We start from the raw sequence: 11,384 nt of genomic DNA, 5'->3' as shown, positions 1-11,384 counted from the left end.
AAATTCCTGGGGCCCACCACACCCCTTGAACAACAAAGGGATCAAAAATGCCTTTGTTGCTGCCAAGAGGATTCCTTTCCCATCACCATTGATCTCCCACAGACTTTTTTTAAACTCATGTTTCCAGGCTCAATCCCACCTACGGAGAAGGAAGACAAGCTCCTTCTGTCTCTTCATCAGGCCGGCCCACCCACCAGCTCTGCCTGTCCCTTGCTCTCCCTTCTCGGAGGTTAAATCTCAGCCGTGGGATGCTTGCAGGGCTTCCTGCCACAGCCTCCCCGCACCTGGGCACCTTGTGGGAGGGCGCTGCTGGCCTGCAACCCCAGCCAGCACAGCCACTGGGCTGTGGAAAGACCCATCTGGAAAGTCCCAGCTTGACAAAGCCAGCCTCAGAGAAGCTTGGCTTGAAGAATACCACTTAGGACGGGAGCTGTGGTGCTTGTAAGGAATGTTTTCAGGGCAGCTGCCTTGTGGGTAACCTTTTGGGCGGAGCGCACCAGTGGGGGGCAAAGCCAAAAGCATCAACAGGACTTGCGTGTGGTGTGTTTGATGTGTCTTTTGTGTGTGCAAAGAACCAAGGGAAACCCAAAACCCTAAGGCAGTGGGGTCAACCTCAGACCAGGAGCTAAAAGGAGGGTTCCTTCAACCCCTTTCCCTCACACATGGGTCACTGGGTGTTTTCCCAACCTTGGTGCTTTCTACCCCCTTTGAAAAGCTCAAGATCACCCCTCTTAGGGCCTGAGTCCCAGCAGAGTCAGCTTTAAGCTGGTAGCTCAGCCCTGCCATTTTGCCCTCAACCTTGCACAGTCCCAAAGCAGTGGGAGAGTCAGGACAAATATGCATTCGCACCTCATGTTGTCATGCTCTTAACATTTCAGACCACAAGCTGCAGCAGCGGTCACCCACCCGGACAGCTTTAAAAGTGGATGAGAGAAATCTGTGGAGTTTAAGTCTGCCCATGGCTACTGGTCCTGATGGCTCCATGCCACCTCCAGGATCACAGGCCGTACGCGGCTGCCCGTCTGTTTCTGGGGAAGCAAAATGGGGGTGCTGTTGTGTTCATGTCCTGCTTCTAGGCTTCCCTGGTGGAACAGGACGCTTGCCCAGGTAAGCCTTGGCTTAATCAGCACAACCCTTCTTAAGGCGCTCTGTTACAGAAAACCTTACATCTTAATTACGTTCGCTGTTGTTTTGCTGCATTTTAGTATTTTGGATTTGTCCTTTTAGTATTTTGGATTTTCAGGGGAAGCAACAGGTAAAGACAAAGGCACAACAGTCGTTCTTACCTGAGACTGGGTTTGTGAGGTGCTGTTGCGACGGGATTGGCCGTTGGCATGCCACTCATGACATCTGGGGAGGGTGAAAGAACATCCCTGCATGACCATTGGCTGCATCAGAACTGGTGCACATGAGGACAGATGCTTTTTGGATGCAGCAGCTGAAAAGGATAAGAAAAGCAACCACTCTTAATGCAAGTTGTGCTAAGCAGGGGCAGAGGTGAGCAAGCATGATGCACCTCTTTCACCTCGAGGACCGGATTTGGTTTTGGAAAAGCTCTCGGGGAGCAGGGGGAAAGTGCATTCCAGTGATGGTGGGGCTGAAAGCAAGAGGGGAGAGCCAAAGAGGAAGGGCAAAAATTCCAGCTTGAATATTGCAGCTTGGAGCTCTGACTTCCAGGAAATAAAACCGCAGGAGAATGTGGAGCAGCTGATGGTCATGGCACCACTGAAGGAATGGAGGTCATGGTGAAAGATAGCTTGGGGAGCCAGGACACAAATATTCAGTGGGCAATCCATGGGGGAGCTTTAAAAGGCAAGGATGACATCACACCAGCCCACACTGCAAATGCTCAAGTGTCAACATTTTCACACTCTCACAGCCTTCCTTTATGACCAGTCTAAGTGTGTGTCACATCTCTCTATTTCTGCCCTTGGCCCATACAAGAACCTGCACGTTCCACCAGGTCAGAGACAACTATGAGTTACTGATCTTTCTGTTGTCAGACATGGGGGTCAGCCATTCATTCTTTGTCCCAGAGTGGTCCAGGGATGAACTGATATATGCAGCATCTGCCCTTCCAGTGAGTCATTCCTTTCAGACCTGGCCTGATTTTTCAAATGTTCTGTTTCTTCCCCTACCCCCTGTACTACCTAGTTTAGCTTTTCCCAGCCTGTGCCAGGCTATAATTCCATTCCTCCTTTCCGAGTGCTGCTCCTTCCTTCTCCGTTTTGCCACCCTTCCTTTGCAGAGGTTCTAAGGGGGTCTAAGCCACAGGGGAGCTCTGTGCACACAGGCAGTCCAGCAAAGATGCTGGACTGCAATTCGGTACCATCGCTATGCATCTGTGTTGAATAATGCCAAGAGCCATCATGGATTTGTTCTTTTAAATTAATTTGCATAGGTATATGTCTTTTTCACATTTGTTTAATTTTAGATTTTGTTAACCACCCAGAGAGCCTCAGCTATTGGGCATTAGAAAAAAATGACTGGATTAAATAAACAAATAAATAATTTTCCATCAGACTGGCTGGGGATGACAGGAGTTTTAGTCCAACACCTCTGGAGGAAACCATGTTGCGGAAGGAAAGAGGACTTGGCTCTCCTGCATAAGCCCTGCTGAAATGGACAGGGGCCCTGTGCCCAGGCGAGGCAGACCCTGGAATGTGAGGGAGGTGAGCCCCTGGCCAGAACCTCAAGCCAACACCACACCAGTGTGCAGTGATTCCAGGGTTAAGGTGGTTCAAAAAGCTGAACCTTGTTCAGTAGCCTTAGCACGAGAGCTTTAAACAGCTGAACTACCCATTTGCTCAGGCTTTCACCCCTCACCAGTCAAGCTGTGCCTATTGCCAGATAAAGGGAGCTACTGTGCCATTAGTATAAAAGAAGAAAAGCCAGCTGATAAAACCCAGGCCATTATGGGCTTAGCCAAACAAGCTTTTGCACTAAGCTCGAGTCTTTTATTATGGATTCCCTTGGGGAATCATGTCATTTTAGAAAAGAAACAGCAAAACCTTCCAACTCCTTCTCTCCTTGTAGAACTTGATCACCCGTGTCCACCCAGTTTTGCCACAGCCTTTCTCTTCCACCACAATCAGCTGGAAGCAGAATTAAATGGGGGCTCCTCACTGCACTCAATATATTCTGTATAACGAGCCCTTAGCGCTCATCCCCATAGGCCGATCTTAAAATACCTTCTCAGAAGTAAGTCCAATTTAGCCTGATCGCACGCACACCCCTGCTCACCTCTGGCAGCCACTGGTTCTTTAAGGAGTCGTTTCCTGGTGGCGCCCCCCACCCCACTCCGTGCCTCCACTTGCCACTGACTTCCTTGTTTCCAGCTTGCAGATCCAGCAATCTCACCAAGTCTACAACTGCTTTCACAATCAGAAAAGCTGCTGCAAACCTGGTCTAGAATCTGGGAGAGGAGCAGAAAACACTGGGATACAACAGCTGGGCATTAATAACAACCCAGTAAAGCAATGGTGCAAATGGCACAGAAAACGGAGAAACTGGGGAACGAAAGGCGAACAAGTTTTATGGTGAACCTTCTTTCTTCACTTTTCTCCTGGAGGGAAGGACGTCACAGTTCACCCAGAGACTACACCCTCCCTTGCCCATTCCTGAACAAACCCAAGCGGAATCAAGACGTCTGAGAAGTGTAGACCTTCAGTTCTCTGGGAAGACGCCCAGCTCCTTTCCCTCCCGTGCCCAGCAACACGGCCGCTGCACCACATGGCCACCCGTGGCTCCATGGCACGGCTAAAGAAACACGCCAGCCAGATGGGGGTGTCTGCAACTGCTTGCTCCCCTCGCTGGTGTCCTGCGTGCTGAAAGTCTTCCGATGTCCAGGCCTAATGGAAGGCAGTGATGCTTGGCCACTTGCACAAAATGCAGCACCTGCATTCAGTGCAGAACTCAAAACCCGCAGCCTTCTTTTGATCTCAAAGCCAACCTGGGTATGCATGGCCAGGGCTCAGCAAGAAATGGGAAATTGCCAGGGTGAGATCCAAGGGCAATCTAATGGGGTACAGTTACAGGAAACCCCCTTTCTTTGCCACTACTAGTAGAATGTAAAAAATAGGAAAATGCATGTGTAATTTCTATCATTTATGACAGTCACAAAATTCAGCTGTGAAAGGTGCAGGGTTTTTTTTTTTTTTTAAATGAGCCTAAGGATATAGCTCTCATGACTGTGGCAGAATATACTAAAAAGGGACATATTCTTTCCACCCGCTAGATGCTTAACAGATTGTTTACTCTGCTGCAACTGGTCCCAGCAACACAGGAGAGAAGAAATCATTCTGTTGCTCTGCTCTTGAGTTTCTGGCTCCATCCTTCTCACACATCCGAAAATGGCAGCGTCAGAAGGCTGGATTCTTTGGGCTTGCAACGCCTTGTTATACAAGATTTACAATGCCGCCTTTGTAGTTTTACCACTGGCATGATGCCCAAAATACATTCTTCAAAAATCTTGCTACATGCTAAAATTCACTTTACTGTTATCAAAACTCGGGACTTGCTTTTTCACGCTGGCCTGTTTGTTTAACCTTGCTGGCTCTCTCCTGTCAGAAGCAGAACAAGGAGGTGTCAGGGAATCCTGGTTTTGCAAGAATCCATGGGAAGATCTCTCTGTTACAAACCTCAGCAGTTTTCTTGGTGAGAACACCCAGGAAACCTCTTTGCAGAGACAAACCTTCACCAAACCTGTAGCGGTATACCTACCAACCACAAGGTTCCAGGACATATACAGAGTGTTTTATAGGCTTCCAGTCACGTACACTTCCAGGGAAGATGTTGAGGGAAGAAAAGATACATACCAACTGATAATGTATTCATGAACAAAACACTGGGAGAAAACTGCAGAGGGGACATGGCATAATGGTACAGGAAGTATCGGAGAGTATGGAGCATTGATATGACGAAGAGAAAGGCACATGAGTCAGAACAAGGTTTGGGTGTGGGTACTGACATGCAAGAAAACTAGCCAGGGCCATTTCCTGCAACCCAGCAGAGCAACAGAGTGAAAGCTTCAATGCACTGAAATGCTAACAATGTAACAAGCTTAACTTTGCAACTAAAAGTAGCAGCCGCATTAGGAGCTTTGGGAAAAAGGAAATGGGATGAGAATTCTGGTTCTTTCTGGGCAAGAGGTGCAGAGACACTGCAGGGTTGATTTTATACCACAAAGACACATATAAGCAACCTTCCTCTATAAAGATTCATTTGGATTCCCCCAACAGGGGCAAGGATAAGTAATTACTTTAAAACCACTACAGAAGAAAATCTCTCTCTAATTTTGACCTATTTCCAAAATATATGGACTCCTTACCTGCTCCCATAAACTTGGTCTGTAAGTCCCTTTTTCACTGACAGCACAATCCCACAAATCTCTACTTAAAAGCAAGATTTTAAGTGGGACTTATTCTTGGGTAAACATATACAGGATTGTGATCTGACTCTTAACCATGAATTTGTTCCTTTCAGGAATCTCTGGCACACTTTAGTGAACCCACGGGCTATTTTATACATAGTACTAGCCCATGGTTTATTTAAGCCATGTACTAGCCCGTATCTGTCTGGCAGATGAACAAACCACAGTTTTTCTTTCACAAGCCCAATGTCGGTCCCCCAACCCCAGTTCACCCACTCCTCCTTGTATCCAAAATCCCTCTGCAGCACTGTGGTACTGGCACAGTTTTTTTTAAACAGTCCTCTTACTGCCTCTATGGTAAAGCAACCCATGATCAACCTGCTGTTCTGGATTCACACGTAATGTAAACCCATAAATATCAGAGTTAACAGACCAAGAGCCAACCATGGGTTCTCCTTCTAATTGTTTGTGGTGATCAAACTATGGCTCATTGGCACAGCTGTATTCACACAATGTGACAACCCAGACATTGACAACACGTGGGTCGGCATTTTGTGGACAGCAGGTTGTTCTTTGAGCATTCGCACGACAGTTTTCCCGTGTCAGGCCAAACCAAACTTGGAAGTTGTTACAATATTTGGAACTAGTAATGAATCTAGAAAATCATCATTCCGATAGTTCATTAAAAGGTGATTTAAAGGGCCTCACAAAATGCCAGTAATTTGAGAGGTAACCCCTAAAATCTTAGGCAGTGGATATACTTGTATCCCCACTAAAGCTCATTAGAAATTTCATTCACAAATATCACAATCCTCCAAGAGCTGCTAGAAGAGAACAAAATATGCCTATTGGACCATAAGGCCACCCTTCAGAGGAGGTCAAGAAGGATGATCGGGGACTGGAAACAAAGCCTTATGGAAAGAGATTGAAAGAAGTGGGGTTGTTTAGCCTCGAGAAGAGAAGAGTAAGAGGAGCTATGATAGCACTCTACAAGGACTTGAAGGGCTGTCACAAACAGGAAGGCCAAGATCTCTTCTCAGTCACACCAGAGTGCAGGACACAGAATAATAGGCTCATGTTACAGGAAGCCAAATTCCAGCTAGCTATCAGGAAAAATATCCTGACCGTTAGAGCAGTATGACAGAGGAAGCAATTATCCCAGGAAGTTGTGGTCTCCCCACACTGGAGGCATTCAAGATACCACTGGACAGCCATCCAAGAGGGATGGTCTACCCTGGAGTCCTTCATTGGGCAGGGGGATGGACGTGATGACCCTCTGGCCTGTGCTTTTTAACCATTGTCTTTCGCTGCCACTGCCAAAGGGCTTATTTACCATTTTCTGCCTCAAATCCCCCCACTCCTGACTTCTTAAACATTGTTCCTTTGCTGATTTACACCCAGTTAACAGCAAAGCTGGTTAAAAATCTATTGTTGGCAAGAAAGGAGAATGCTTAAAACGTTATTGTGGTGCTTTGAAACGCACCATTATTTCTTTTGACAGCTTGCATTCGGAAAAGGCCTCTGGGTAGCTCAGACACTTGCCCAGAGCATTTTGAACACTCGTTGGTGCAATGGGGAATCATTCCACTTGACTGTTTGGTCCAGGGGACAAGAGCGGGGCGGCATCTCACAAAGCTCCACTCAGATCGCACTGGCTGGGAAGGCAGCCCAAATGGGGCCTTCATTTGGGCACGGAGTTTTGAGGCACCCACCTTGCATTTCGGAGCACATCCGTTTATGTTCCTGTAACTCTGGCTGGTTTACTAGCTGCATGCAGTGAGTGACAAACATTCCAGCCCCCAGAGGAATGACTGTGTCGGTCTGTCGCAGCAAGCAAAACAGGGGGGGTTTGTGGTGCTTCAAAGACTAACAATGGTAGAAGCCAGCCTTCCCTAAACTGGCATGGTCCAGACGGTTTGGACTTCTCCCACCTGGCTCAGGTAGCATGGCCAATGGTCAGGCATGCTGGGAGTTGTAGTCCAAACCTTCTGCAGGGCACCAGGCCAGGGGATTACAGCAGATTGTCATGACAGAACAATTCAAAGAAACCAGTCCCTTTCCTGAAAGTAAAGGGAGCCTGTTTGACTCACATTAATGATGCCATGAAACCACACAAAGGAACCACAGCAAATGCATGTATTGTCCACTGCTTCTTTCTGACTGATTTGCTTTAGGGCAGCAGCAACAGGCAGCAGCGGCTATTCAAGATGCTCTTTGCAGTTTCTTATGAACACCTTGTGCAAACCACATCAACATTTAACAGAGGTCGGTGCCCTGTTTTTAAGCAGAGACTGGGAAGTCTGGGATGTCTCTGCCAGTTTTGTCGACTGGGGTCAAAGGGTGGGAGAGCCTTTTAAACTTGCTTTAACTGCCTTACTCCAAATTGCTCTGAGTCCAAATACCCTCATCACGCATTCCTCCTTCTGCCTCTTTTTCTGCTCCATTGCCCCCTTCAGCCGGGGAGGACAAACGATCCCATAAACTCAGCCAGCTCAGGAGCGGATGCGCACGCCACTCACTCCCAGAACAGGTGTGGAGACCACACATGTGGCTGAAGTACAACTACCATTACTGCTGATTATACGCCATTCTGACTGGGGCTGATGGGTGCTGAAGTTCAACATAGCGGGCCGCAGATCCTCCACTTCTATTACAGATGTCCCCAGATTCATAAGCTAATTTCCACACCCTATGCCTACCAACCCGCGGCAGCAAATTCGCTTTTTTCACAGAGGGAGGCATCGAAAGGGTGTTGCCTGCAACGTTTCCCGAGACCTCTTTGTTGTCTTGTCTCAGGAGATGCGAGACAAAGTTCGGGCCTGCGTGGCACCCCCCCGCCCCCCCCCCGGTGCAAACGAGCCCCTCGCACGGCGGATTTGACAGACTGCAGGGGCGGGCGGCGGGCAGGCGGAGGGACAACGGCGCCGAGGCAGGCAGCGGAAGGGGCGGCTCGGGGCGCGCCCCGCGAGGCTCCGGGCTCCGGGTCGGCGCCACCCCGCGCCCCGCGGCGCAGCGACCCCGGGGGAGCGGGCAGGGCCGGCTGGACGGCCAGCCCTGCCGAAGCGACGCGCGTCAAGGGCACGGCTCGTAAGGACCGCGATCAAGCGGGTGGGTGGACCCCGTCTGGCTGGGAGGGTCCTCCCCGCCTCCCCCGCTGCCGAGCGGGGCACACGCCGGGGCGGCGGGGCGGAGGGTGCGCGGGCGGTCCCGGCTCAGCCCCGCTCGCAAGTGCCGTCCGCCGGCGAGGCATCGGCGGGCCTACCTGGGCTTCCGTGCGGGCGCGGGCGCTGGGGACGCTACGGCCGGCCGGGCCAGGCAGCGGGCGGCTGCCGCCTCCCTCCGGGCCGGGGAAGCATGCCGAGCTCTGCGCGCAGGCCGCGGGGGGCGGCGGGGGCTCCGCGAGGGCGCCGTGCCGGGCCGCTGGAGGAGGCAGCCGCCGCGAGAGCGAAAATGCCCTGAACCGGGGAGCGCGGGGTCTGGAGGCGCGCACACGCGGGCGGCGGCGGGAGGCGCGCCCGGCGAGCGGGCGGGCGGCGCGCCTCGCCTCGCCTCCGCGGATCGGCGCCTCGCAGCATCCCTGCCCCCGAGGAGCCCCCCCCCCCCTCGGAGCAGAGGCGGGCGCACGCGGGCGCCGCGCAAGCATCCCCTGCGGGCCGGGGGAGGCCGGGCCGCCCCGTCGCGCCCCGGGCAGGTCCCCCGCGTCCGCATGGGCAGGCTGAGGTTCAGCAGGTAGCGACGCTTGCCCTCCCTCCCCCCCCCTCCCCATGGCCCTCGCTCCGCGTCCTCGCGAACGCTTCACCTGCTGGGTGCCGTCTGCGCCTTCCCGAAAGCACAGGAGCCTCGCTTGGGGAAAGAGGTGGCAGCTTCTGGCCGAAACTGCTGCGGGGCGCAAAAGCATGCAGGCTGGAAACGTGCCCGCCAGGACCTTCGCCTTCCCTGGACAAACCCTGGAAAGACCAGAGCCACTTGGTGCCTGCGAGAGCAGCTGGGTGGAACCCTGGCACCCCACCTTTGTCTGGCTCCTTAAATGAGGGGTGCCTCGTTCATTCTCTTTACTTACCTACTTGAGGTATTTTTATACTGTTCTTATGCAATGACTCTCAGGACGGTTTACAACGTGAGAAGTCCCCAGGACTTGCAACCTGGAAGCAGTGCTTGGGTAGGCAGTGGCTAGATTTTCACCTGTGTGCCCTCACACGTTGCTTGCCATTTGAATGCACAGCCATATTAATCGACTGGGACAATTAAGTAAATCGTTTAAACAAAACAAAAACTGTTATTCAAGCAGAGTTGGGAAATGTGTAGCCCAGCCATATTCAGAGGATCACAACTCCCATCAACCCGACCCAGCATAACCACTCATAAGGAACGACGGGAGCTGCAGCGCGGAGCATGAAGTGAGGCTCTGGCTGCATACAAAGAGCATTTCTTGACACTGTTAATCACTGCATAGCTGGAATGAAGAAGCAGATGCTGTTGCTTATTCCCAAGCTCTGCTACATATTCAGAATCTCAATGTTACAGAATGGGTTAGGGTAGGATAGTTGTTAGAGTCTCAGTACTTAATAAAACTTGTGCACAAGCATAGTTGAGACACACTTTTAATCTCTCCCCCTTTCTGCTTCACCATATTTTTTAAAATGTACTGCAGATGTGAGCCTCCTTAAGGAAGCTGCAATCCACGGGTGAAACCTCCACCTTAAGCGCAGAAAAATGACCAAATTCATCAGACGTGAATTAGACTTTTGCCTTCATTACAAATAGCAGAAGTTAGTAAAAAGCCTGAAATAAGCACTTGTAGAAACACCAATAGGCTCATCAAAAGGCTCACTAATGTGACCCAAACTGCCTGTAAGAGGACACAACTGTAAAGGTGCCAAGTCCCTGTTTGGGAAGAATCAGCACAGGGATTGGTCCATGCAGAAAAATCTGAGTGAGTGCAGGAAATTGCATCTCACTCTTTTCTTCCTCTTTTCCCCAAAAGGAAAGAAACCGGTGTTGAAAATGAAGTGCTAAGCCTGCAGCAACACAAATATCAGAACTCCACACATACTTCATTGTTCGATGAAAAACCTTTTGATCAACCGAAAGTGTGTCTCCAATTGATCTCGCAACCCATGCTCAGAATACTTAAATTCTTCTAGATTGCAGAGAGCAGATGCCTGTCCGTCCCCCTGCCTGCCTGCCTGCCTGCCTGCCTGCCTGCCTGCCTGCCTGCCTCTCTCTCTCTCTCTCTCTCTCTCTCTCTCTCTCTCTCTCTCTCTCACACACACACACACACACACACACACACACACACACACACACAGAGGTGTGCTTGCTAAGCCTCCACATGCATCAGTTAAAAACAAATTATGCTCCCCTTCCAAATGTTTTATTCATCTGTAATATTATTATGCAATAAAACTCCCCTCAAATCAATGATATAATAATGAATTGGGTGACCTCTCTGCCCCTCAGAAATATTGTAAACAGCTTATGTGATAGGATAAAAAAAACATGTAAACTGAACACCACACAGCTGTCTGTCCTCCTTTCTGAATGTGTTGCTATTAATTCCATGACAGCGGGCAAAAAACATTATGCAACTACACACACACGTACATACGTATGTGTGCGTGTGTCCTGGAAAATCATAATTAGATGAAGGACATTGTGCATCAGTTCACATATTTCTCCAGTTGTATTCTCCAGTGGACCACATATAAAAGAAACCATAGTAATACTCACTCCCCCCACCCAATCTTTTCACCCTGCCCCCAAATAGAAATCCTACAGGCAAAATTGAAAGCAAACAAACAGCTGGAGTTACGTGGCTCGGTCTGAGTAAAGTAGAACCACTCCAACATATAGGCCAGAGAAAAACAGGAAACGGGCTCAGGGATGAAAGGTTCTAAAAGCTTGTGCAGGATCCAAAGATTTAGAAGATTTATCTCCCACCTTTTGATCAAATAGTCATGAAGGTGACTTACAAAATAGACCACAATTGCTTGTGCACACAGAGAATCAAATG

This window comes from Varanus komodoensis, unplaced genomic scaffold (genome assembly GCF_004798865.1).
Source record: "Varanus komodoensis strain SLA01 unplaced genomic scaffold, ASM479886v1 scaffold18_3, whole genome shotgun sequence".
Lineage (NCBI taxonomy): Eukaryota > Metazoa > Chordata > Lepidosauria > Squamata > Varanidae > Varanus > Varanus komodoensis.
The sequence above is the reverse complement of the archived record's forward strand: the minus strand, read 5'-3'. Positions refer to the sequence as shown.